This window comes from Anomaloglossus baeobatrachus, chromosome 5 (assembly GCF_048569485.1).
Source record: "Anomaloglossus baeobatrachus isolate aAnoBae1 chromosome 5, aAnoBae1.hap1, whole genome shotgun sequence".
NCBI classification, from domain to species: domain Eukaryota; kingdom Metazoa; phylum Chordata; class Amphibia; order Anura; family Aromobatidae; genus Anomaloglossus; species Anomaloglossus baeobatrachus.
Window position 1 is genome coordinate 521,459,860 of NC_134357.1, and position 25,948 is coordinate 521,485,807.

The following is a 25,948-nucleotide window of genomic DNA, read 5'->3' on the forward strand; positions in this document are numbered from 1 at the left end:
AGGGGGTCACTTGCGTACTCACTCAGTCCATAAAGCTGACACAGACAACTGGATACCGCTGCCGCTGAGGGGAGCTAGTTCGGTTCCCGTCACCAATGGTGCTGCCTGGTGATCCGTGACCTTCCTCCTGGCACTAAGTTCACTTCTCTGTTGGTCCCGGTAGTATGGAACTAGTTGGGTCCCGCTCCCCAGTATGGCTAACTGTGGGAGCTTGCTCTCAGGGTTCACGCTTGGGATTTCCTGGACTGTTTTAGTGGAAAGTCCTATCCCCCTCGTTGCGCTAGTACCCCGATTTTGGAGCGGGGGGAGAGCGGATCTTGAAGGCTCTGTTCTCGTCGGGTAAATTATCAGGTTGCCTGAAGCTACTCCCTGACCTAGGGTCCACGTACCCCGTTGTGTCCTGGTCCCAGCCCGGTGATGGTACAAGGCCGCCGGCTGTCCTCCTCGACAGTTCCGTGCCCCTTGTCATGATCCCCTGCGACCGGGGGTCCAGCTACCCTAGGCCCAGACCACCGTCTGCTACCTAGACAGTTCCTAGGAGCCCTGCTCCTGACCTCCTCTCTCCATCACTTCCAAACTACACTCTCTCTCCTGACCTCCCCCTTAACCAACCCCCCAAGTGGGCGACCCTATTCCACTCAGGTCAGCCACTGGTGTGTCTGGTGGGTGTGGTGCAGAGTGTACCTAGGATTTTATTAGCTGTTGTAGGCAACACCATGTAGTTGGGGACCCATAACCAAGAAGGAGGTGGATATTGCACCGGAGGGCAGATTGTACAATACCCTGTGAGGACCTGATAGTCCAGGGGCGTCACAATAAAATATGGGACAGGTAACATGCTGTTCAGCTGTGTAGGAGCAGCACTGGCAGCCCCAGTAGTATTAAACACAATGGACAGGTCAGCGATGTGTGGCGTCTACTGGCAGTGTCAGCAGCAACTTAGTATAGAATATGAAGGGACAGGCAAGGGGATATCCAGCTGTGTGGGGGCAGCACCGGCAACAGCAATTTACAGTATTGACATAAATTAAAATTGTCCCTGATCATTGCCTAATTCATTTTGACATATATAAGGTTTTCCACAAATTAAGAAAACAAATTGGGTCCACTTGGGAGTGATTAAAGCCACCTGCAGCGCTGAGAACCCTTTTTACAGGACACCGGACAAGACTGTATGCCATTAGCAAACTGGGTCTTGTCTTGCCATGGGGTAAGGATCCGAGATATTTGCAATTTGACTCAACCTGGATCTATATTTGCTGAAGTGTGTCAGCAGCACGTCTGCTCCATCACATCATATAAACTGTAATTGCTGCTGCTTAGCTACTTCTTGAAGTGCCTTAATGTTGGCACAGGAGTGGGTATGTTGTGCCAGAGCCATGCTGGGTGGAGAGTGGTCTCCTAGTCAGTTGTGCGCTCGGCAGATGTTTGCTCGATGAAACCATGTTTGTGACAATTTTAACTCTTTTAGAAGCTGAAAAAAATTGAGCATTTTGTTTTTCCAAGGTTCTGAAAGCATAGCATTCCAATGGTTATCCCTTTTCTAGATATTATTATACCTGTCAGCCCATAAGCCACCGTGCATACAGCGTCCCATGACCCAGCATGACCAAGGACGTTGTTTCGATTTTCACATCCCATGCCATAGTCATCACCAATAGCACCATCATTATCTATTTCAGAGCTTCGGTAGGTGACAGATATACCTCATAAGCTGCCAATGGTTGGTTGATTTTTAGTAACTTTACCTCCAAGTTGTCAAAGTATGAAGATAAAACACACATATATAGTACAGACCAAAAGTTTTTATACACCTCATTCAAAGAGTTTTCTTTATTTTCATGACTCTGAAAATTGTAGATTCACATTGAAGGCATCAAAACTATGAATTAACACATGTGTAATGAAATACTTAACAAAAAAGTGTAAAACAACTGAAAATATGTCTTATATTCTAGGTTCTTCAAAGTAGCCACCTTTTGCATTGATTACTGCTTTGCACACTCTTGGCAATGGCCTTAATTACAGAACAAAAGACGGTGATTATAGGATGTTAGCCAAAATCCTTCAGGTCATTCGAACAGTCTCTGGATTCCAAAGGTAGAAATGTTAAATGACCCCTCTCTGGGACTTCTAGTGTTTAAAGTTTGCCACAAGCCTCTTGGGAGACACACCAAACATGTGGAAGAAGGTGCTCTGGTCAGATGAAACCAAAATCGAACATTTTGGGCACATTGCCAAATTATATGTTTGGTGTAAACGCAACACAGCTCATCACCCTGAACACATCATCCCCACTGTCAAACATGGTGGTGGCAGCATCATTGTTTGGGCCTGCTTTTCTTCAGCAGGGACAGGGAAGATGGTTAAAACTGATGGGAAGATGGATGGAGCCAAATACAGGACCATTCTTGAAGAAAACAAAGCAAAATGTACAGTGAAATGGTTCACAAATAAACGTATCCATGTGTTAGAATGACAAAGTCAAAGTCCAGACCTGAATCCAATCGAGAATCTGTGGAAAGAGCTGAAAACTGCTGTTCACAAACACTCTCCATCCAACCTCACTCAGCTCTAGCTGTTTGCAAAGGAAGAATGGGCAAGAATTTCAGTCTGTGTGTGTATAACTAAACTACCTTCTCACCACTTGTGGGTGGTTATTTGTCCTTCCTCATTCTTGGGTCCTCTACCAGAGGCCTGGGAGTTTGAGGGTTCTGCGCAGGATCTTAGTTTTTCCCAGCATTGCGCTTTTCTGGACGGAGAGCTCAGATGTTGCTCCTGGGATCTGTTGCAGCCATTTTTCCAACTTAGGGGTCACTGCTCCAAGTGCTCCCATTACCACTGGAATCACTGTTACCTTCATCTTCCACATCTTCTCCAGTTGTTCTTTAAGGCCCTGGTATTTCTCCAGCTTCTCATATTCCTTCTTTCTGATGTTACTGTCATTAGGCACTGCCACATCTATTATCATTGCTGTCTTCTGATCTTTTGTCTACTATCACGATATCTGGTTGGTTAGCTACTACTTGCTTATCCGTCTGGATCTTGAAGTCCCACAGGATTTTAGCCCTTTCATTCTTCACCACTTTTTCTGGGGTCTCCCACCTGGACGTAGGGGAACTTAGCCCATACGTTGTACAGATATTCCTGTATACAATTCCCGCTACTTGGTTGTGGCGTTCGGTGTACGCTGTTCCTGCTTGCATTTTGCATCCTGCCACTATATGTTGGATTATTTCCGTGGTTTCTTTACATAGTCTACACCTTGGGTTTTGTCTTGTGTGGTAGATCCCTGCTTCTATGTATCTGGTACTTGGCGCTTGCACTTGTGCTGCTATGATTAGTGCCTCAGTTCAGTCCTGGAGTCCAGCTTTCTCCAGCCATTGGTAGGATTTCTTCATGTCAGCCACCTCCATTATCTGTCTATGGTACATCCCATGCAGCGGCTTGTCTTGCCATGGCACTTCATGTTCTTGTTCTTCCTTCCCGGACTGTTGTTGTTGCTGTCTTAGGCTCTCCTTCAGCATCTCATCTTTTGGTGTCATTTTTCTGATGTATTCCTGGATACTTCTTGTTTCATCCATGATGGTGGCTTGAACACCTATCAAGGCTCGGCCACCCTCCGTTCTATTGGTAGACAATCTTTGGGTGTTTGACTTTGGGTGGAGACCACCATGCATTGTGAGGAGCTTCCGGGTCTTCACATCTGCAGCTTCCATTTCTTCTTTTGTCCAGCACAATATGCCAGCAGGGTATCTGATAACTGGCAGAGCGTATGTATTGATGGCGCAGATCTTATTTTTCCCATTGAGCTGGCTCTTTAGGACCTGTCTTACCCTTTGATGGTATTTGGATGTTGCTGCTTTCCTTGCCTCCTCATCATGGTTACCGTATCCCTGTGGGATGCCAAGGTACTTGTAGCAGGTTTGTACATCTGCTATGTGCCCTGCCGGTAGTTGCCTCTCTTTATGACTAGCCGGCTACACTTCTCCAGTCCGAAGGACATCCCGATGTCTTCGCTGTATATCCTGGTCAGGTGGATCAGTGATCTGTGCTTCTGTTAGTTGGCTGACTTCTCTTCGTGTCACCTTGATTTTTGCCTCCAGTCTTCTTTTCTATGGGGGGCACGTGCTTCTGTTTTTCTTGTTGGTATAGCTAAGCATTTCCAGGATTACTGAGGCTGTGGCATAGATCAGCTTATTAGTTTGTGTTATAGTGGTGGTAGTTATTGATGCGAGTGCTCTATTGGCGTCTTCTAGTATACTTTCTGTTGGTATTTCTCTGCTGAGCCTTGGCAATCGGTCTCTGGGGTTCGTGGTATTTAGTTTCTCTATGATTTTCTGTTTCAGATCAGCTGTTGTACCCTCTAGTTGCAGGTTGGATCAGGATTTTCAGTGGGCTGCACATCTTGTTCTTCCAGGTCTTCCTGTGGTGTGGATATGCAGTGCAGTTGATCTATCTCAAGTTGTGATATTAGCTTTCTCTTTATGATATTGGAGCGTTGGGTGACTAGTTGTTTCTCAGTCAATGGACATTCAGGTCTTTTATCCATCCATAGTTTCCTCATACGTTTTATATATCCCTCATATGTATTTTATGTATTTACATAATATGTATGTATGTATGTATGTATGTATGTATACAGTGTGTCCACCCATATCCTGTCCACCGCCATTAACTTGAGAACGGTGGCAGCTATAGGCATAGAAGTGGTGTCTAGGTATAGTAAAGTAGCCATGTACTACACAATGAAACCACTAATAGCGCCACCTAGTGGAAAACAATGGAGTTAGCATTTTTATCTTGAAAACGGAACGAGATAGAGAAAAAAAGTGAATTACAAAGTTTTGGGCATCATCAATTCAATACGAATCGACACATTGCATACAGAAATGCTATGATATGAAACCCATGACCCCCCCCAAAAAAAAAACCATTGAATGCTGGTCACGCATATGGCACTCATTTAACTTTGATTCTCAAAGTGGCCACCATCAGCTGCAATGCACATCTGGACTCTGGACAGCATACTGTATCTTGCTGCACGTTGTGCAATATGGTAGGTGACACGTTTGCACAAGCATCTTTGATACGTCGTCGTAGGTCCTGCAATGTTGGTGGAGGGGTCGCATACACCTGCTGTTTGATGTGACCTCACAGAAGTCCAAAGGGGTTAGGTCAGGTGAGCGTGGAGGCCACTCCACGCAGCCAACATTCCCAATGACTTGTAGGAAGGTTTCCATGAGGTATCGCTTCACGTCCGCAGCCTTGTGAGTTTTACACATTCTAATCATAGCTTTTCTGTATGCAAGGTGTTGATTCGTATTGAATTGATGATGCCCTACAACTTTGTAATTCACTTTTTTTCTCTATCTCGTTCCGTTTTCGAGATAAAAATGCTAACTCCGCTGTTTTCGCTGGCTGCTTTACTATACCTAGACACACTTCTATGCCTATAGCTGCCGCCATTCTCAAGTTAATGGCGGTGGACAGGATATGGGTGGACACACTGTATATAAAGTGGAACCTCTGTTTACGAGTAACTTGGTGTGCGAGTATTTTGCTATACGAGCAAAGCTTGCTGTAAATTTGTAGCTCAGTTTATGAGCTATCTTTGCTGTAAAAGCAAATACTGCACACACTTCCAGTTCTGTACTTTCACCTCGCTCTGACCCGCTCTTGCAGTCTGCACAAACACATTCAAACACGCACAAACACACACAAACACACGCACATATTATGCTCACCTTACCTTCTGTTCCATCGCCGGCCTCCTGGTTCTTGTAGTCCGCAGGTACAGTATGTGTATCGGGTAACCATCGCGATGATGAAGGAACTTCCGCTGTCAGCCACTTCTCAAAAGCAGCTGGCCAATCAGAGGCAAGTGGCTCCTGCGTATGACGTTTGCTGCTGAAGCGCTGAAAGCGGAAGCTCCGGCATTGATCGTGATGATTACCCGATACACATCCTGTACCTGCGGACTACAAGAACCAGGAGGCCGGCGAGGGAACGGAAGGTAAGGTGAGCATAATATGTGTTTGAGTGTGTGTGGCACAATAGGGGACCAGGATGGGACATTGAACAAGTTGTGGAACGAATTGTCTGAGCTTCCATTATTTCCTATGGGAAATCTTGCTTTACCAGACAAGTAATTTGGTTTACAAGCACACTCCCAGAACGGATTGCGCTCGTAAACCAAGGTCCCACTGTGTGTGTGTGTGTGTGTGTGTGTGTGTGTGTGTGTGTGTATAGATATAATATATATATACTGTATATAATATATATTGTAACCTTTATAATGTATTAAAAGAGAAAAGACCTGCTGAAATGTAGGATGGTAAAAAAGGAGGAATTTACACAACCCTTAACTGCTTACCATGGAATAACGACTCTATTGACAAAGTAAGAATTTGACAAGTCTTTCCACCAGCCTTGGTTTCAAATATTAGAAACAGCAGATTGAAATTATTACATAAGGTCCCTTTCACGCATCCGTTTTTTGCCATCCGTCACAATCCGTACAAATGTAAAAAAAATGGATCCAGTGCTGGAGACGTCCATAGGAACGTTTATTGTGTGCATCGAGAAAACAGACAGCGACGCATCTCTCGCCGTCTGTCATTAGTTGTAATGGAAGCTTATTGGCGCAGGATCCGTCAAATGACGGATCCGTCGACCGGTTCCGTATTTTATATGTGAGCATACCCAGAGGTGTTGTAAATTCACATTTGGTCATGAACTCTTTCTTTCTCTCATGTGTTAAATCTAAAATAACAAGCGCTGATAGTGTAACACCAGATGACAAGTGTAGTGTATACAGGAGATATACACTCACCTAATGTGGTTGTGAGAGTCACAACCACTGATAAGCATGAGATAATGGAGTCTGCTGCAGCCCCATGTGGATGAGCATTCAAAATGGAGTAGAGAAGGGGTTAATGCCGCGCATCAGCCAAATAAAGATGTAGAGATGTTGATGAATAATATCTTTTTTTATTTCATCGGTCTACGCGTTTCGAGGTCGAAACCTCTTCCTCAGGACCAGGACATCAACAAAGCTTTGTTGATAAAAAAAAAAATAAAAAAAGATATTATTCATCAACATCTCTACATCTTCATTTGGCTGATGCGCGGTGTTAACCCCTTCACTACTCCATTTTTAATTTTTCTCATGTGTGAAAGAGGCCATAGAGAGGAGATAATACGACATCTATAGTCTTATTTCCTCATGTGTTTTCCTGTATTTTTTACAGTAATTGTTTTATTACATAGGATCATCTTCCCATTCTTCTATGTAAGAGAATTTTCCTGAGTGACCCTACAAGGATGGATAGAAAAAGTAACAAGGACAAGATGGTGGAGAGGATATTACACCTCACCCTAGAGATCCTCTTCCATCTTACTGGAGAGGTGAGAGATTCTGATGACGTCACATTACATCATTCTTATCTATGGGAATAACAGATGGACAGAACTGGAGAGGTGAGGACTCTGGAAATGTCTGTAGTGAGATTTATTAATGTGTCTCTCCATAACCAGGATTACACAGTAGTGAAGAAGACCTCTAGTGAGCGCTGTCAGGACCCTGTGTTTGAGGGATGGGGAAGACCCCTGAGCCCAATCACGGGGCCTCCACCTCACCCCCTGATACATGAGGACATCAATGAGCAGAAGATCCTAGAACTCACCTACAAGATGATTGAGCTGCTGACTGGAGAGGTGACACTGCTGGGAATGCCGGGACATTATACAGTAACGCTATGAAGGGATCAGGGGATCAGGGTATGACGGTATCATTGTATATGTCAGGTTCCTATGAGGAGTCAGGATGTCACCATCCATTTCTCCATGGAGGAGTGGGAGTATTTAGAAGGACACAAAGATCAGTACAAGGACGTCATGATGAAGGATCCCCAGCCCCTCACCTCACCAGGTAATAGATAGGAGTAACTACACACGGACTATAATTACCTGTATTTAAAGACGCAATTCACTCCCTGTATGTGTTTCCTCCAGTTATATCCAGTGAGAGGACAACACCAGAGAGATGTCCCCATCCTCTTCTTCCACAGGACTGTAAACAAGAGGATCCCGATGTTCCTCAGGATGATCAGGTAGATGGAGAGAGGGTATCATGAAATCTCCCCTATGATGTGTAGACGGCTGTGAAGTTACCATATTGTTCGGATTATAAGACGCACTTTTCCTCCCAAAACTTTGGGAGGAAAATGAGGGGTGTGTCTTAAAATCCGAATGTAGCTTACCGGGGGGTTGTGCAGAGGGGTCAAAGGAGGCAGGGAGATGCTCCGAGCAGTGCACTGTGCTGACGGCGCTGCTGGTCTGTGCGACGCTGTTCTGGATTGGGCAGCGCCGCTCTGTTCTGTTTGGAGCCGGCCCCGCACAGAGCAGAGCGGCGTCGCCGGCCCCGCACACAGCAGAGCGGCGTCGCCGGCCCCGCACAGAGCAGAGCGACACCGGCCCCGCACAGAGCAGAGCGACACCGGCCCCGCACAGAGCAGAGCGACACCGGCCCCGCACAGAGCAGAGCGACACCGGCCCCGCACAGAGCAGAGCGACACCGGCCCCGCACAGAGCAGAGCGACACCAGCCCCGCACAGAGCAGAGCGACACCGGCCCCGCACAGAGCAGAGCGACACCGGCCCCGCACAGAGCAGAGCGGCATCTCCGGCCCCACACAGAGCAGAGCGACACCGGCCCCCGCGCAGAGCAGTACCCGCAGTGAGTATCTGGGCCCCCCTCTATACTACTTGCAGTACTCCAGTACCACCCCTGCCTCCTGTGACCCCTGCTCCCCTGCAGGCCCCTCTCCCTGGTAAGACACCAACAGATTATAAAGGGACCCCATATTTTTTTTTTTTTTTACCTTTTTTTTTCCTCCAAATTTGGGGTGCGTCTTATAATCCGGTGCATCTTATAAAATGAAAAATATGGTATATCCTTTTTTGTTCAACAGTAGAATACATAGAATAACCACTTTGTAAGAGACACCGCTTCTTTTCATTATGGAAGCTTTTTTGTATGGCAATTAGACTCATGACCCCGGAGTGCAGCATGTGAGTAAGCTACTAGTTGATCAGCTTCAATGTGAATTTACATTATAATGGGAAAATATATTATTATTTATTTTTATAGCGCCATTTATTCCATGGCGCTTTACAGTGAAAGAGGGTATACATACAACAATCATTAACAGTACATAACAGACTGGTATAGGAGGAGAGAGGACCCTGCCCGCGAGGGCTCACAGTCTATAGGGAATGGGTGATGGTACAATAGGTAAGGACAGAGCTGGTTGCGCAGTGGTGTACTGGACTAAGGGTTATTGTAGGTTGTAGGCTTGTTGGAAGAGATGGGTCTTGAGGTTCCTCTTGAAGCTTTCCACGGTAGGGGAGAGTCTGATATTCTGTGGTAGAGCGTTCCAGAGTATGGGGGAGGCACGGGAGAAATCTTGTACGCGATTGTGGGAAGAGGAGATAAGAGAGGAGTAGAGAAGAAGATCTTGTGAGGATCTGAGGTTGCGTGTGGGTAGGTACTGGGAGACTAGGTCACAGATGTAAGGAGGAGACCGGTTGTGGATGGCTTTGTATGTCATGGTTAATGTTTTGAACTGGAGTCGTTGGGCGATGGGAAGCCAGTGAAGGGATTGGCAGAGTGGCGAGGCTGGGGAATAGCGAGGGGAGAGGTGGATTAAGCGGGCTGCAGAGTTTAGGATAGATTGGAGGGGTGCAAGAGTGTTGGAAGGGAGGCCAGAGAGCAGGAGGTTGCAGTAGTCAAGGCGGGAGATGATGAGGGCATGCACTAATATTTTTGCTGAATCTTGGTTAAGGAAAGCACGGATTCGGGAGATATTTTTGAGTTGTAGTCTGCATGCATGAGGTGAAGAGGGCTTGGATGCGTGGCTTAAAGGATAGAGCAGAGTCGAGGGTTACTCCAAGGCAACGAGCTTGTGAGACTGGGGAGAGTGAGCAACCATCAAGTTTGATGGAAAGGCTTCTTGGAGGGGATGAGTGAGGAGGAGGAAAGACAATGAATTCTGTTTTGTCAATGTTAAGCTTTAGGAATCGCGCAGAGAAGAAGGATGAAATAGCAGACAGACATTGTGGAATTTTGGTTAGTAGAGAGGTAATGTCAGGTCCAGAGAGGTAGATCTGCGTATCATCAGCGTAGAGATGATACTGAAAGCCATGGGACTCTATGAGCTGTCCCAGGCCGAAGGTGTAGATGGAGAACAGCAGGGGTCCAACAACTGAGCCTTGGGGGACACCGACAGATAGGGGGCGAGATGAGGAAGTGGTGTGAGAATTGGAGACGCTGAAAGTTGGGTCGGTTAGGTATGAGGAGATCCAAGAAAGAGCCAAGTCTGTGATGCCCAGAGATGAGAGAATCTGTAGTAGGAGGGAATGGTCTACTGTGTCGAAGGCAGAGGACAGGTCCAGGAGGAGGAGGAAGACAGAGTAGTGTCGCTTGGCTTTGGAGGTTAGTAGATCAATGGTGACTTTGGTTAGGGTAGTTTCAGTAGAGTGATGAGGTCGGAAGCCAGATTGTAGCTGGTCAAAGAGGGAACAGGAGGAGAGGTATGAGGACAGTTCAAGATGGACATGCTGTTCCAGTAGTTTTGAGGCATAGGGGAGAAGGGATATGGGGCAATAGTTTGACACAGAGGATGGGTCAAGGGAGGGCTTTTTGAGGATGGGTGTAATGGAGGCATGTTTAAAGCATGAGGGGAATACACCACTTGTTAGTGATAGGTTGAAAAGATGGGTTAGGGCTGGGATGAGGACTGCGGTGATGTTGGGGATGAGGTGCGATGGGAGTGGGTCAAGTGCACAGGTGGTTGAATGACTTCAAATGTGGGGCCAATATTTCAGAAGGTACCAGCCTTGTGGACTTATACATCAAACAATATGTAGAGTATACCTAGAATGCTGTGATTGAGAAAAATCATCTAGTGAAATGGAATTCTGTGGGTGTCCACAACTTTTTCAATAAAAGAAGTTCATGGTGGATATCAGAAATCATTCCGAGGAACAAGAGGTGCACAGTGGAAGCTTGAACTGCCCAAAAATTGAATAACAATAAATTTTATTAGTACTTGATCAACATGATGAAAAGAGGAACGTAGCACAAAAAGACAATCTGAACCACAACAAGATTTACCATGGAATAAGCTATTGCAAAATGCTTATTAGGGCTGATCTATTCTCACTTGGATTTCCCTGGAAGATTTCTTTGTATTTCTTAGCCCATTGTTTGGGTACATGGTACATTTTATTTACTGAGCTTGTGGCGCCCCTGACCTGGTCAGGCACCACTGAGTACTGCACCCATGCTGGGAACAGTACAATACAGGTAATCCAGAAGGCTGACCGAGGTGTGACTACACAGGCGCATAGTGATCAGGTCTCACACATGTACCTTTGAGAGGACCCCTGGGGATCCCAGGAGGGGGAAAAGCCTTGACCTCCACTGGAATAGTGGAGGGGGCCAAAAGCCTCCATCTCCTCTCAAGGGGTGTGGTAAGAGAGTCTGGTTGCTAGGTGGCGTAGGCAAGAACAGGAGAGGAGGAGCAGTGAGCCAGTTCAGTGCAGAGTCCAGGGAGCTCGAGTGAGGAGCAGATCCCGTGGGCTGCTGTAGTCTGACAGCGTCCGCGCAGTGGCTACCGACGGGGGAGAACGGTCAACTAGGAGTGCTACCCGAAACCCATCTCAGCTAGAGAGAGAGCACGGAGTGGGAAGTAAGGAGACTGCTAGGGAGTACCAGGCCCAAACGGGCGGCAGATCCCGAAGCGGAGATAGATCCAGCTTTCTTTTGCTAAACCTGCCGGTGTGGGGCTCTCAAAGCCCACGCCACAACACCACAACAGCCGCAGCCACGTAGCCACAGTTAGGGCCCATAGGTCACAGGAGGCAAGTAGCTGGAGTGGCCTGGTCCAGGCGACAAGCAAACGGCAAACGAAGGGGAGAGAGGCTGCAGCATCTTCCCTGGGTGACCCCCATAGGGACTAAAAGTCGGGGTCACCCCAAACCAAAAAGGGCTAAGGAAGGCGAGTTGGTAGTCACCATCAGAAGTCAGCCTGAAGGATACCTGGTTCCAGTCTGGTTAATCCCAGCTACGCCCGGGTTACTCACCCTATCAACTGTGAGTAAAAACCCTGAAAGACACTCTGCCTGTGTTGAGTCATTCTGCGCCTTGTAGTTCTACACACCTACACAGGGCCCTGGGGCTTGCCTCACTCTCAGGAGGCTATCACAACTGACTGCACCCACCATCAGCCCCAGGCATCCCTTAACCTGCAGTGGCGGTCCCCACTGACCGCAAATCTGAGAGTGGCGTCACGACAATCAAGAAAGAAGGTTTCCTACCTGTGACCAGATCCAGCTGCGTGGAGTCCCTGAAGGTAATGCACCGACACAACACCTATGGGGCTTCACATCTGGCGTCACGAACAGGATAAGGACTAGACCTGTTCAGACAGGTGACCATGTGCCTGGGCGGTCCGCTTGAAAAATTGGAAGCGCCGCCATATTGCCACCATGAAAAGCGCGCTGAAAAACAACAGCAGCCCGCGCTGGAAGAAGTTACCGCCCACGAAGAGGTGTGGCTACCCAGGGATCCCCTGCAGAGTTCTGACCTCGCTTGTGAAGAGAGCGGAAGCGTCCAGAGACGTCGGGACAGAAAGGGAGCCAGAAGCCTGCTGCTGGGAGAGGAGCTGCTGAAAGAGGCAGAGCGGAAACTGAACAGCTTGCTACTAGAGGCAACGACGAGTCCACTGCTGGGAAATCGTGCAGAAGAGGGCGCAGAGGAAATGGCGTCTGACCGCAGAAACCCAGAACCGGGCTCCGCTGCCTGGTGGTATCGGGAGCTGGCCCAGTTCTGCGACCGACTGGAGACCCGGGTCGTGGAGCAGATCAGAGAAGAACGCATGGAACTTCTGGAGATGGCTGCCGCGGTTCAGGCCTATGAAGGGAGAGCCGCGCGCCGAGCGCCAGACCGAGTGGCAACGACTCAGACCCCGATGCTGCCACCGATGGGTGAGTCCAGTATTACCCCTGCCGGCCCGGATGCCCCGACCCCTGCTGCCACGCCCGCGGTCCCTGAAGAGGCGCCCGGCGCGGCGACGCTGAGCCAGGCCGCAGCCACGCCAGGTGCGGCCCGCCAAGCCCAGGCCGCCGCAGCGATGCCCTGCTCGGCCCACCAAGACCCGGTCCCTGCAGCGATGCCCTGCTCGGCCCACCAAGACCCGGTCCCTGCAGCGATGCCCTGCCCGGCCCGCAAAGAACCGGCTGCCACCGCGACCCTCATCCGCGCCGCAGGCGTAACGCTGACCCAGGCCGCCGCCCTGCTAGGCCCGGCCCGCCAAGACCCCACCGCCGCAGCAACGCTCGTCCGCGCCGCAAGTGAGGTGCTGAACCAGGCCGCAGCCACGCCAGGCGCGGCCCGCCAAGCCCAGACTGCTGCAGCGACGGCCAGCTCAGCCTGCACAGAGCCCACTGCAACAGCGACGCCGACCCAGGCCGCCGCCATGCAGGGCGCGGCCCGCCAAGACCAGGCCGCCGCCATGCCAGGCGCGGCCCGCCAAGATAAGATTGCATCATCATTAACCCCGGCCTGCAAGGCCAGAGCAGACACCGCTCCCCAGTCCAAAGAGGTCCCTGCTGGAAAGCCCACGCTGGGGGAGGACCCCGCATACTGGCAGCTGAAGGCTGACATGGAGGCCAAGTTTCCACAATGGTTGGTGGACCAGTACATACTCCCTCCGCACACCCCTAAGAGGATTCCGGCAACCCCTGCAGCAATCACGCCAAAGAGTCCCCCGCCTGGGCCTGCTGAAGGAAGTCCATCCCCAGCACCGCCACCAAAGGAGTGCCAAGAAGAACTAAGGGGGAGAGGAGGCCAGGAAGTTGAGGAGTTGACTCAGGAGCCACCAGCTGTGGACCCATGCCCAGAGCCGGAGATGCTGCCATATTCCCGCTGGGATGAAGAAGACCTGACACCGTCTGCTGACGAAGATCTGACCAGAAACCTCACCTGGGGGCCTGCAGGCATTGAAGTAACAGCCCAGCAGAATCAAGCCCGCAAGACACGGCGTCGTAGCAGAACCCAGTTGTCTCCTGCACCGCCATCCCCAGAGCAGAAAGATGAAATAACGGCCAGAGACTTGAAGGAGAAACGGTTCCTGAGAAGAGCCAAAGCACAGGTCAGAGGACCCCTTTGTAGAGGAATTGTGGAAGACTTTAGCCTGAAGTCAGGATACGGGTTCATCGTTGCACCTGGTATCAAAGAAGGCATTTTTGTCAATAGGAGAGACGTCAGAGCTAATTTGCCCAGAGGACATCCTGGAAGGAACCTGCGTACAGGAGACTCCGTACAGTTTACCATGCATCAAGGAGAAAGAGGGTGGTATGCGCTAGACGTAACACCATGTCCTACAGAAAAAGAAACAGATACAGAGAAAGAAACAGATACAGAAGATACAGAGGAAAGAAAAGAAAAGGAACCCATTGATGACCAAGATGGAGAAACCAACAGGTGCCGCAGCCCTACAGGCCCAAGCCCTGGTGAGGAGGAATCTGCCTAAAGTAAGAAGTACAGCAGTTGAAAAGTTAAAGTTTTGACCAGTTTGAAGTTTGCAACGTTTACAAGTTTAAGAGATGTGCCCACATAAACTATTGTGAGAAACCCATAAACCTTAAGGCTATGAACTGGCTATAGCCACAAACTCTCGCAGTGTAAATAGTTACACCAGAGGCACCACCACCAGAGCCAGCCTGTTTAGGGGCTTGGCTCGTCTGCAACCAGGGAGCACGTCCGTATATAGGGCCTTGGCTCACCTGCAACCAGAGAGCATGCCTGTTTATGGGGCCTGGCTCTCCACCACAAAGAGGGTACCTGGTCAGCACCAACTGTGGAGGCCGCCTCTACATCCTGCCAGAAGAGGCTGAAGGCGCGGATCCACCAGGCCAGGTATACCCTGAAACCACCAGCCCATGAAAGCCGCCTCTACATCCTGCCAGAAGTGGCTGAAGGCGCGGCCAACGTGAGAGGGTTTTGGGTGGGTTAACGGACTTGTGGGTGGAGGGTGGTGATGTATGGTACCTGGTGATTTTAAAAATGTTTTACATGTTTTAACGTTTTATGCATTTTAAAATGTTGTCTTGCAGCCCGAGGACGTGCTGGTGATAACTAAGGGGGAATGTGGCGCCCCTGACCTGGTCAGGCACCACTGAGTACTGCACCCATGCTGGGAACAGTACAATACAGGTAATCCAGAAGGCTGACCGAGGTGTGACTACACAGGCGCATAGTGATCAGGTCTCACACATGTACCTTTGAGAGGACCCCTGGGGATCCCAGGAGGGGGAAAAGCCTTGACCTCCACTGGAATAGTGGAGGGGGCCAAAAGCCTCCATCTCCTCTCAAGGGGTGTGGTAAGAGAGTCTGGTTGCTAGGTGGCGTAGGCAAGAACAGGAGAGGAGGAGCAGTGAGCCAGTTCAGTGCAGAGTCCAGGGAGCTCGAGTGAGGAGCAGATCCCGTGGGCTGCTGTAGTCTGACAGCGTCCGCGCAGTGGCTACCGACGGGGGAGAACGGTCAACTAGGAGTGCTACCCGAAACCCATCTCAGCTAGAGAGAGAGCACGGAGTGGGAAGTAAGGAGACTGCTAGGGAGTACCAGGCCCAAACGGGCGGCAGATCCCGAAGCGGAGATAGATCCAGCTTTCTTTTGCTAAACCTGCCGGTGTGGGGCTCTCAAAGCCCACGCCACAACACCACAACAGCCGCAGCCACGTAGCCACAGTTAGGGCCCATAGGTCACAGGAGGCAAGTAGCTGGAGTGGCCTGGTCCAGGCGACAAGCAAACGGCAAACGAAGGGGAGAGAGGCTGCAGCATCTTCCCTGGGTGACCCCCATAGGGACTAAAAGTCGGGGTCACCCCAAACCAAAAAGGGCTAAGGAAGGCGAGTTGGTAGTCACCATCAGAAGTCAGCCTGAAGGATACCTGGTTCCAGTCTGGTTAATCCCAGCTACGCCCGGGTTACTCACCCTATCAACTGTGAGTAAAAACCCTGAAAGACACTCTGCCTGTGTTGAGTCATTCTGCGCCTTGTAGTTCTACACACCTACACAGGGCCCTGGGGCTTGCCTCACTCTCAGGAGGCTATCACAACTGACTGCACCCACCATCAGCCCCAGGCATCCCTTAACCTGCAGTGGCGGTCCCCACTGACCGCAAATCTGAGAGTGGCGTCACGACAATCAAGAAAGAAGGTTTCCTACCTGTGACCAGATCCAGCTGCGTGGAGTCCCTGAAGGTAATGCACCGACACAACACCTGTGGGGCTTCACAAGCTGACTTTTGTTGTCTTGGCTCATGTTCATTAGATTGATGAAGTTCTGTGGCCTTATCTATTATGGTTAATTGTCTTCCTGTGCGACATCTTTTTAATGGGTGATTTTACCATGTTAATTAATAGCTAAAGTTTATTAGATTGTGTCCAGATGCACAACTTGACATTCTTTAGCATGCATGGGCAATAACAGCAGATGACCATTTTCATTGCTAGTGCTATCCAAGTAAAAAGACAAATCCAGTGGGAACAACCTCACAAATTATACCACCGAGCAATTGCAAGGTTTGGTCAAACTAATCCAGATTTCTTTTGCACCATGTTAATGGGAGGGCCAGAATTTGGTACATGGAGCATGAATCGATGAACCTCTCTCATTGAGCTTCAACACTTCAGGCAGGTAGAGTTGTAGTAATAGTGAGAGGAATATTATTTTTTTTAATCTTACAACTAATATCTATGATACCTGTTGATGGTTGTTTGGACACTAGGGCTTACTATTGTGGTCATCCAAGTTTGTTTCTTTATGACAGCCGCTTACTATAAGGGTAAGGCAGAAGAACATTTGCAGCTGAACAATGCACCATACTATTGTCACGCTAGGTACAGGGAAGTACCAAGCGCTCGGCAAAAGGGAAGCCCTGTATCTTGGGAGAGGGAAGATTGTGACCCCTGACTGAACCTACTGCTGGTCCCTGTGGTCCCTCACCACCCTAGATAAGTTCCACACCTATGCGCCGAGCCGGATACCTGACCTATCCCTAGTGCTGGACCCTAAATAGGGAACAGATAGGATGAGCTCTTCGTCAACTCCACTAAACAACTATAGAAGACACAAGGGGGAAACACGGGAAAAAGCATGAACTACTTATCATTAGATGACTCAGGTAGAAGTTCAGCAGAGATTTCAGCAACGATACCACAGAGAAACCACCTGCTTGCAACCTTGGCTTGAAGGAACTAAAAATATCATCAGCACAGTCAAAGGAAAGAAGGGGTATTTAAACATCAAGGGAATATTGATAATCAACAGCTGGGTGGAAGTCGAGCTCCTGCTGGGTTCAAAAGGGAGAGAAATGAATCCAGCAGGAAAGCTACCTATAGCAATGAATACTGACAGCAGGAACAATGGAAAGTCAGGGAGCATTCTGCACAACCAGACACTGTGATCTTCTATGGCCAGAAGATGCCCTCCCATCTGCTCTACCCAGAGCTTAATTCTGTAAGATGAGATAGAGCTAAAAGTGCGGAGTATTTCAATACCTTTATCTAATTTACAGGAACTGCAAGAAGCTATCATGTCGGCATTGGCAAATATTCCTGCAAAACAATTTTATCACTTGGTGGAATCTATGGCACAAGAATTTGCTGCTGTTTGAAAGTCGAACAAAATCCAACGCACTACTACATAGGTGTCTCTAATAATGTGGCCATTCGGTTTATGTTTTATATGTGGTGGAGATGACAAGATAAAGCTGATCATAGACATTAGATGTCGTCTGGATCTTCTCACAATTTTCTGGTTATGGAGACTGCTGGTTACAGTTAGGAGCCGGCAGGTTGAAGACCCCCACCTACTGTATGTGATAACTACGGCTGTCATTTGTGGTCGTCATGTTCATTTATGATCTAATCTGTTCTTCTGAATCATTTCACATGACTTCTACATCTGTCTGTGACATTTACAATATTTGTTTCAGGATGAAGATCTGACAGATATTAATACTATAGAGACATTTGTGGTGGGTGATGAGCGGTGTAAAGAGGAGATTCCTACATATGGCTACCCAGGTGAGTAGTAACCTCTAAGGTCACATATTCTACTTCATCACTGGCTGGTACAATTATACGTTGAAGTTTGTAGACTATGTTGTGCAGCAATTTAAGTTTGATTTTATCTGCAAAGTTTCAGTGGGTGAAATTGAAGTGAGACTTTTTTCCACAGAAAGAAAATTTACATGGCTGATCTCTGTACTTTCTGTTCTATTGACTGGCCATAGCAGAGACGCATTGGTCACTGCTATGGTCAGTGATCATTCACCTGTCTGTCCATCTGGAAGAGCAAACATAGAGACTTGCAGAGCACCTGGGCAAGCTTGGAAGAGGAGCCACAAGGAAACTATAAATTATTTTAACCACTTCCCAACTGGGCTGTTTACAGTTTTTACCCTTTTATTTCCTACCGTATTTCCAAGGGCTAAAGCTTTTTTGATTTATCTGTCAATGTAGCTGTATCAGCGCTTGTATTTTGTGAGATTATACACTGGAGATCAACATTAGAGAACAACACACAATTTCCTAAATGTTAAGGTCATTGTGTTGTCCTATGTGATTATATCCTAACATGAGTAAATAATCAGTATTTTAAACTTCTAGAAATATAGCTTAATAAATTGAATTTATTGTAAAGCACATAATAAAAATGTAAATGAGATAAATGTAAAAGAACACTGATCAAAATTAGAGAACACTTTCAGATACCTGCAAATTATTGGTGTTAAGCTGATACCTGGTGCTAATTTCCTTAATTATCTGACAAACCTTATGTAACTGGCAGCCTAACTTTCCAGTTTGCCCTGACTATGTAAAAATGGTGTGCCATTCCAAAGTGACTGAAACCCTCCGGCAGCAGGTTATCCAGATGAAGGCCAAAGGGGTGAGCCTATCAGCCATAGCAAGAGAAAAGGGCCGTTCCAAGTCTGTGATTTTGAGAATATTGCATCTTTACAACATCACAAACTCTTTCCAGTCCCCCAAGAAGGCTGGTCACCCTCGAAAGACAAATGCAAAAGAGGACAGAATAATGCAGAGAATCTCCATGGGTAATCGTTTCAACACTGCAGTTGGAATTGCTCGCCAGTTCAGCATTGAACAGAGTAAGGATCTGTCTTGTCATACATTGTCATAACGTTTAAGAGCATTTGAATTGAAAGCCTACTCTACAGTGACGAAACCTCTCATTAGCAGAAAGAATCAATAGGCTAGACCTTTGGTGAGGTGGTTGTTGTGTGGACAGAGGAGAAGTGGTCCACAGTTCATTTTAGTGATGAAAGTAAGTTTCATTTATTGGAATCTGATGTGAAGCATTATGTTGGGTGGCAAACTGGGGAAAGACTGAACCCAAAGTGTGTTAAGAAGTCAATGAAAGGTGGTGGAGGAAGTGTCATGGTCTGGGCAATGTTTTCTGCAGCAGGAGTTGGACGTTTCATACAGCTACATGGCAGAGTGAATGCAAGTGTGTATCAGAAGCTTCTTCAACAACACATGGTTCATCACGCAATTTTCATGCTGGACAATGCCCCTTGTCACACAGCAAAACGGGTAAAACAGTTCATTGAAACAGAAATCATTGAAACAACGAAATGGCCAGTCCAGAGTCCTGATCTAAACCCTATAGACAACCCCTGGAAAATCCTTGGTGACAAAGTTATGTCCAAGAAACCCACAACAGTCAAAGAACTGTGGAACAGACTCAAAGAAGAATGGACCAAAATCACACCAGAGCAGTGTGAGAGACTAGTGCTTTCCTGTGGCCGCAGATGTGCTGAAGTCATTCAAAGCAAAGGCCTGTACACTTCCTACTGATTGGTGACTGTTATTACCTGCAGAAAATGTAGTTATAATCTTTCTTTGTGCTATAGTCATTGTTGTTCTCCAATTATGATCATCACGTTTTGGGCAAAATAAAGGGTTTATGTTGATAAACTTTGGATAATAATATAATAATAATAATAATAATAATAATAAATCTTTATTTCTATAGCGACAACATATTCCACAGCGCTTTACAATTCAGGCGGTTCATATACAAACAAATAACAGTTATAGAAAATACAATAATTAGAGTATGGAAAAAAAAAAAGAGACAACCCAGCTCGTGAGAGCTTACAATCTCTACAATGAGGGGGGGGGACAAGGTACAAGTGCTTATTTAAAATGACAATCCAGCCATCTCAAGGAAATAGGGGATAGATAATGGCTGCCTTGACCAGTTGGCCAGAACCTTGATATGCATTTGGATGCCGTGGAGTTTGACGTGGAGTTATGTTCTGAGTAGGCGTGCAGGGGCTATGTAAATTTAGTTCGACTAGGGAGTGTGATAAGCAACCCTAAAAATATATGCGTTTTTAGGGAGCGTCTGAAGTTGAGTAAGTTGTGATTCGTCCTAGCTTCTTGAGGTAGAGCGTTCCAGAAGATTGGTGCAGCTCAGGAGAAGTCTTGGATCCGGGAGTGGGAGGTTCGGATTAGTATGGATGTTAGTCGAAAGTCATTTGCAGAGTGTAGGGAACGTGTGGAGTGATAGACCGAGAGGAGGGTGGAGATGTAGGAGGTTCCGCACTGTGGAGAGCTTTGTGCGTGAGAACAAGCAGTTTGAATTGGATCCTGTGATATATGGGCAGCCAGTGCAATGAACTTTTGTAAAACACTGTTCTAGTGGCATGGAGTACCTGTTACAAAAAAAACCCCTTCAAATGTTGATCAATGAATATTACATTTATTTCTGAAAAAAGCAAGTGACCATGCATTGTTCCTCTAATTTCGATCTCCAGTATGTGTGGTTTTGCATAACACCATTCAATTTAACATTCAATGTACTGGAAAATATTAGGAAAGCATATATCTCCACAGAAATCCAAGCTTCAGAGAATAATAGCTCTGTATAAGCTGTTTGGGTAAGAATACAAGGAGAGAAGAACAGAAAGGATACTGTTGTAGGTTTTTACTATAGGCCACCTGGACAGACTGAAGCTATGGATGGATCTTTTTTACATAAGATGTCTTTGTTCTCAAACAAGTACGACATAGTGATCATGGGATCTTTTAACTATCCAGATATTTGTTGCAAATTTTTCTCAAGAAAAAGTAATGGGTCCAGAAAATTCTTATCTTCTCTTGCTGACAACTTTATCTTTCAAACTGTAGAAGATATAACAAGAGAATCTTCCATCTTGGACCTAATTCTTACCAACAGGGAAAAAATGGTTGAGGAAATAGAGGTGGCTGGGAATTTAGAAGGCAGTGATCATGCTATCCTCGAATTTTGGATTACAAGAAGAGGAGGACATGTGAGGACTCATTAAGGTTGTGTAAGCCGTGCACCGGGGTGGGCTCTTTAGGATACAGCGAAGTCACGAACGAGAAATAAACGGCCCCAAAACTAGATTAACTAACAAAAGTACTTTACTACAATTTGGATATGAACACAATCAAACAGGGGAAGACACTCAGGGAAAATTCACAAACACTCAGCGAATAAGCTGAGACCCTCGTGCTATACAGCGTGGCGCCTTTTAACATGAGTCAACTACAATATATACACTATATGTTACCTACAGGCATGACTGGATATTCCAACTGCCAACTACCTATTAATACCCTTAAACATGAAACAAAAAAATGGATGGGTGTGAAACACAAGCCGCCCGCGGTATAGCACAACAGTTTACAAACTTAAAATAAATTTACTCTAACCCCAAATTGACTATTCCCCTGCCCCAATATAAATATAGTGCCCATTAATGGAGGATCCTTCCCAAGATTCACCTTGAATAACCACACAATTTACTATATACAATGACTGCTTAGCAAAGAGCATAAAAACTTAAATAAATAACAGATATTTTGTTCAACACAAGTTCCCTCCTGGATGAGCTCAATTATGCCCTAAAGTCTGTGATGAGTCTTAGTAACATCCAGGTGTGAGGTCGTTGTGGTCCACAGAGAAACCTCAATGGCAAAGATTTAAATAATGTAGCCGTGGAAACGATGGTACCAAATGGTGATTGTGGCAATAACTGTGGCCTGACAGGGTTACTAAGCCTAACTAAACTAACTACAGGCCCTGCCTCAGTCTCAAATATTCTGGCGCCAAACCGATGTGAGGTGCGTGCACGGTTACCCACTGCGATGGCGCAGTGGGCCTTACTTATCTTACTGACCCGGGTCTGCTCTGGACAATATGTCTGAAGTACGCAGTAAGATGAGAGGCCTCTCCAACAACTGAGCAGTACTGCCGGTCACTGGGGCTCGTCTCCTTGGCAACGTCCTATCAACTTCACAAAAGCGTTCTTTCAGCAATCTTCTCCCATCTGGTAAGGATACGGATACAGTGTCACAGCTCTGATCAAGATGATAGATTTCTAGTCGCAAATATTATCTCTTCCCTTTTGCACGTCCTCTGTCTCTGTATTCATTCACTGCCAACTGCCAACCGCTTCCAAGATGGCTGCTGCTCTACTTCCTGTGATGTACTTTTTTTTATCAGCCTGTAGCTCCGCCCCCATCTGAGCTACCTATTGCAGTCTTTCATCTGTGCTGAGAAACAGCGTCCTTTTATGGTTGAATAATGACATTTTTGTCCCTTATAAAGTATTATCACATTACTGACAGCTGCAGGTTATAAAGTTACATACAATAAATACTGTTCACATTTATGAGACACAAATATATACGTCTAAACTATGCTTGTGAGGTGATACAGGGGCTTGCCATGCACATCTTTAACCAGGTACATATTTCTGGCCATGAACAATGGGAGCTGTTTCACCATCTCACATGCCACCCCACTAGAGGTTGACGTCCTCGGCAACCCTTCCCATACGAATTCTTCTTGCGCATAGCGCTGTGGAGGTACACCAGCATTGGACCTGGTTGTCCTACGCAGGGTCGTAGGATCGGGGACTTCAAGTACATTTATTGGGGGAGGGGATGCTGGTTGCGCAACTCCCTCCCTGGGTGGCAAGCTTATCACAGATGGAACCTCAGTTGTTCCTGGGACAGGGACAACCCACCATTCCTCAACTAAAGGGGTTTCCACTGTACTCAAAGTAGGGATAGGCACCTCCTCTGTTGCCTTGGGCTCTTCAAAGGTGCAGCGTCTCAACATGTTACGATGAAGGTTCCGCGAGGGTCCCTCATTCCCCACTGGCTCCACCTCATAGACTGGGATAGCAGGATCTACCCTTCTTTTCACCACATATGGGATCGCCTCCCACCGTCCATCCAACTTCCCAGTTGGCTTTTTGGCCTTGACCATCACCCGGTCACCCGGAGCATACTCATCTTTTTGCACGGGTCTCGGATTTGGGTGTACCACTTGTTTGAGGCGCTCCCCCACAACTTTGTGCACTGCTCTCAGCCGACGCCGGTGCTCTTGCGCCCATGCAGTGGTATTTCTCGGAGGTGGCTGCATTGGATCAGGCATGTGGAGATCCTCGATTTCCCGTCCGGCCCTCCCGAACATGAGCATATGTGGTGAGTAACCGGTGGTACTGTGTACCCTGTTGTTATAGGCCCACATCAGTTCGGGTAAGTATTCTGGCCACCGAGCCTTTTGACTGTCCTCCAAAGTCCGCAGCATCTGGAGCAAGGTGCGATTGAATCGCTCACATGTCCCGTTCCCTTGCGGGTGATATGGGGTCGTGCGGGAACGCTCTATGCCATAAAGCTGGTACAGCTCAGTCATCAGGGTGCCCTGGAAGCATGCCCCCTGATCTGAATGAATCCTCTTTGGACACCCAAACACCTGTATAAAGTGTTTACAGACTGCCTCAGCTGCTGACTCTGCTGTCTGGTCAATGGTGGGTACGGCCACTGCATATTTTGTAAAATGATCTGTCATGACCAGGCAGTATGAGTGTCCTGAGGCAGAATACCCAATCTGTACATAGTCAATCATCAAGATTTCAAGGGGTGCAGACGTGAAGATGGCCTGGACAGGGGCCCGTTGTTCGGGGCTCTTACTCAATCCGCAAGCTCGACACTTCAGACATGCCTCAGTTACCATATCTGTCAAGTCAGGGCAATATACTAGCCGTTGGAGCCACTTGTAGGTTTTATCGCTTCCAAAATGGGCGCCCCTCTCATGGGCTTCCCGGGCAGTCTCTGATCCCAAAGACATAGGTATAACAATCTGTTGTCGGTACTGCAACTCAGACTTTAAGTATACAGTCCGGCACAGGACTCCCTGGATAACATTTAGTTTATCCCACTGCCTCAGCAACTTCTGTCCTTCTGTGGTCAGGCAGGCCCTCTCTTCCGGCCGTGGCCAGACTTTGGTCCGGACCCACTCTTTCACTCGCCGTAGGTCCGGACAGCCATCCTGGACTCTCCCCCAATCATCCAAAGTCTTCCCTAACACCATTGGCATCCCAGAAGCCACCCCACTTGAATGTGCCAAGTTCTGGAATAGAGGTAATCGACCGAGATTCGGTGTTTCAGTGTCCTCTAGCTCCTCATCAACATTCTGGGTGGGCAATCCTACAGGAACTCGGGAGAGTGCATCAGCATTGCTGTTCTCCCTTCCTGACCGAAACTGGATGTGGTATTGGTACTTGGAAAGACGAGCCATCCACCTCTATTCAAGAGCTCCTAGTTTGGCATTCCCTAAGTGTGCTAATGGGTTATTATCAGTCATTACAGTCACTTCGGCACCCGTCAGATACTCAGCGAACTTTTCCGTCATGGCCCATACCAGTGCCAAAAGTTCCAACTTAAAAGAACTATAGTTGTCGGGGTTGCGCTCTGACTCCCTCAGAGACCTACTGCCATAAGCAATTACTCTCTCACGTCCATCTTGCATTTGAGATAGTACTGCCCCCAGACCATGTAAACTCCCGTCAGTATATAACAAGAATGGGGCATCAAACCGCGCATAGGCCAGAATTGGGGCACTCGTTAAAGCCTTTTTCAGTGCCTCAAAGGCTTCTTGCTGACGTGGTCCCCACTCGATGGGCCGAGTCTTGGGTCCCCCAGCCGTGCCCCTCAGCAACTCGTTTATCGGGCCGGCCAGATGAGCAAACTTGGGTATAAACCTTCGATAATACCCGGCCAGACCCAGAAAGGCCCGCACTTCCCGTAGGGTATTCGGTCGCGGCCACTTCTGGACGGCCTCCACCTTACTGGCGGCCGGCTGTACCCCCTCCGTGGTGACCACATGTCCTAAGTACTCTATCCGATGTTGAAACAGTTGACACTTCCTGGGCTTGATCTTGAGACCATGGTCTCGCAACCGCCCCAAGACCTGCCGCAACTTCTGGAGGTGATCCTTGAATGAAGTTCCAAACACTATCACGTCATCCAGGTATATCAATACCGACTCAAAGTTGAGATCACCCAGACAGTGCTCCATCAACCGCTGAAAGGTCCCCGGGGCATTGGACAGGCCGAATGGCATACGATTAAACTCGTAGAGTCCCATGGGTAAGATGAAAGCCGTCTTCGCCTTATCCTTTTCGGCCACTGGTACTTGCCAGTACCCGCTGGCCAAATCAAGAGTTGAAAAAAACTTTGCATGACCTAGGGCGGACAATGACTCTTCGATCCGCGGAAGAGGGTAGGCATCCCGGACAGTCTGGGCATTCAGTTTCCGGTAGTCCACACAGAATCGGAGAGATCCGTCTTTCTTCCTCACCAAGACCACTGGCGCTGCCCATGGACTTTGGCTCTCTTGGATCACCCGATTTTCCAACATGCTGGCCACCATATCTTTCACCTCCTGATACATCTTGGGTGGGATTTGCCGATAGCGTTCCCGGATTGGGGCAGCATCACCGGTAGGAATTTCGTGCTCAATGGCGGAAG

At 47.7% G+C, this 25,948-nt stretch overlaps 1 pseudogene; it reads left to right on the forward strand.

Annotated features, from left to right (window-relative positions):
* Positions 1-25,948, forward strand: part of LOC142312065 (uncharacterized) — a 134,355-nt pseudogene that overhangs the window by 21,964 nt on the left and 86,443 nt on the right.